Consider the following 3,280-nt stretch of genomic DNA (forward strand, 5'->3'; position numbering starts at 1 on the left):
GGGAGGGGGGCGCATTGCGGAACCTGACCTTGGGGCGGCAGGGAGAGCAAATCCGGCCCTGCATATATGGTTCTATAGTTTGGCCATAATTCTTCTTTAAGCCCACAGAGTCCAAGGAAATAAACATGTTATGTGCTCACCTCAGCACAACCCCCATAGATCATGTTCTTATTTACTATAGCTGAGCAAAAATGAATTTCTGACTTTCATATGGTGATCGGATAGATGTCTGAATTATGGGGCTATAGTCATTTCATGGTTATGGGTTCCAGTCTGTTCTAATTACTATATGATATGAAAGAGACACAAGCCCCCAGAAAGGAAGCCATACATCGGGCATGTTTGGCAAAGACTACATTCCTTTTAGATTCCATTGATCACATTGAGGTAAGTGTGTGTGTCCTTACTGACAAACTGATATCTGGTTTCCCTCTAGGTAATGTAAGCTCTGGTCATCTATTGCCGTGGTGTCATGGCGGCCTCCTCCTCACAAGGTATGACTTCAAATAGCAAAAATATGCTCCAATGTTGTCTTCCATCCTTCATCTCTAGGCATAAGAGAAAATTTAACCCAACAGGTTATAGGGAAGTGGCGCAAAAGGAACCCAAAAATTATCCACTGAACAAGTATGAAGCACAGTAAAGCCTTCTTAAAACCAAAGGAATATATGTGCCTGACTTTCATCACAGATCAAAAATATAAGCATGGAAAATTATTCCTTTATGCTCCATTGGCTAACTGTACATCTAGAGCCTCTAGGAGAAAACCCAGATGCCGTCCAATACTCTAGAGTTATTTATCTAACTCTGCAGAGGCCCCAGTTTATAGACCAGATACATCCTACGGTATATATAGAACCATTTCTTCAACTGTCCACCCAGAGCCGCCATTTATAGACCAGATACATCCTAAATATAGAACCATTTATCCAACTGTCCATCCAGAGCCGCCATTTATAGACCAGATACATCCTAAATATAGAACCATTTATCCAACTGTCCATCCAGAGCCGCCATTTATAGACCGGATACATCCTAAATATAGAGCCATTTATCCAACTGTCCATCCAGAGCCGCCATTTATATACCAGATACATCCTAAATATAGAACCATTTATCCAACTGTCCATCCAGAGCCGCCATTTATAGACCAGATACATCCTAAATATAGAACCATTTATCCAACTGTCCATCCACAGCCATTTATAGACCGGATACATCCTAAACATAGAGCCATGTATCCAACTGTCCATCCAGAGCCGCCATTTATAGACCAGATACATCCTAAACATAGAGCCATTTATCCAACTGTTCATTCAGAGCTGCCGGTTTATAGACGGGATACACCCTAATATAGAGCCATTTATCCAACTGTCCATCCAGAGCCGCCATTTATAGACCGGATACATCCTAAATATAGAGCCATTTATCCAACTGTCCATCCAGAGCCGCCATTTATAGACCAGACACATCCTAAATATAGAGCCATTTATCCAACAGCCCATCCAGAGCTGCTGATTCATTAGATTGTGTTTCGAGATCTGTCATCTTGTGAGCTTTATCTGTCTGAGAGGGAAGAGTTCTTTAAGAATATACAGGCCAATATATTTTCATGTAATATCTTGATATTTTTTTTTGTTTGGCTCTAGCAAATGCTACTGTTGCTCCCAGTATAGGCCTATGTTAGTGATGACTTCATGTTGGCTTGAATGTTTTTGGTGGGGGAAGATTGGGGGGTATTGTTTCTACAAAATGGATGAATTGGCAAAGCCCTGGAGTCCTCCTTATGTTCAATGTACTGTTTTTAGATGTTGGGTGTCTTCTCTGCAGGGTCAACCACTGGCATCCTGGGAAAGAGAAAACGAACAGCTGGGGATCTTATCCTATATTCTCTAGAGGACCTGAAAGAATGTGATTTCAAGAAATTTAAGAATAAATTGTCTGATTTCCCTGACGGAGATAAACTTCCCATTCCTAGAGGAAAACTAGACAAAGCAGACCATATCACCACAAAGGATCTTCTGATAGACACATATGGACAGGAGGAAGCTCTGGATGTCGTCATTGAAGTCTTTACTCAGAATGGACTAATGGGACCTGCAAATGACCTCTGGAAAAGGAGAAGAAAAAATGGTGAGGTCCTGTCTATGGCGGTGATTTTATAACTATCATTATATAATGTTCACTAATAATTATCCAAAAGTTCTCAATTTCTCAAAAGTAGATTACAAGGTCTGGTAATCTGAAGAACTAACTAAGGAACATAAAAGATCTGAAAGTTTACCAGAACTGAGATTTGATCCTAAGCAAAGTAATTTTCCTGTCGAGCTCCATGTCAGCACACTAACGGGTTAATCTCACTCTCTCCACCCACTAATCAGGAACATAACTTATAAATTAAACAGAACTCCTGAGCCCAGCATTTCTATTTTTCTTTTTTCCTTCTTCACTGGTACCAAAAAATGCAGTTGCATACCTTGCAGGGGTAAATCCCTTGCTGTCCACCTCTTCATTTGACCATAGGAGAGTGCAGTCCAGTCTCTCACCTGTTTTACAGGATCTGGTGCTGGTCCTCGGGATGCCATTTGTGCAGTAATATCGCCTTAAAGCATTGGGGAAAAGACTGTCTATTGTTGCTATCCTGTGTTGTCCCCATTGGGCTCGGGTGCCAACAGTGGACTGACTCCTGGTTGAAGCTCTCATGTCGGTGGAACGCACGCTATGCGTTCCGCCTCTGTCATTTCGAGGGGCCGCCGTGCTGGCAGCTGGTGCAGACTGCCTGTGGAGCGTTCAGAGCGGTGGAGTGCACGCCATGTCAAGTGTTGGCTATAAGAATTAAACTCCCAAGAAAATTACTCTTCCCCAAGTGAGATCTGCCTCTGGTACTAGAATTCCTAGCTTTGAAAGCATGTGAGGGCGAGATTTCTCTGTGGCATCTGATCTTAAAGACAGCCTTCTTAGTGGCAGTTACATCTGCCAGATGAGTTTCAGAGTTGACAGCATTAGGGTTTAAAGAACCCTTTACGACTGTCTTTGCGGACAGAGTAGTCCTTGTTTCTGCCAATGGTTGGGTTTCTGCCAAAAGTAACTTCTGAGTTCTGTCTGAAACAAGAGATAGTTCTGCCTACCTTCATGTCTGAGGATGGCCAACGGGTCAGTCGACTGGATGTTGGTAATACGCTAAAGGCATATGTTGACGCTACTGCCAATCTCAGCAGGGGCGGACTGGGCCGGGGGGCAGGGTGGCAATTGCCCCCCGGGCCTCTCTGATGCCGTCACC

Source organism: Nanorana parkeri, unplaced genomic scaffold (genome assembly GCF_000935625.1).
Source record: "Nanorana parkeri isolate BGI_ZX_2015 unplaced genomic scaffold, ASM93562v1 scaffold593, whole genome shotgun sequence".
Classification (NCBI taxonomy): domain Eukaryota; kingdom Metazoa; phylum Chordata; class Amphibia; order Anura; family Dicroglossidae; genus Nanorana; species Nanorana parkeri.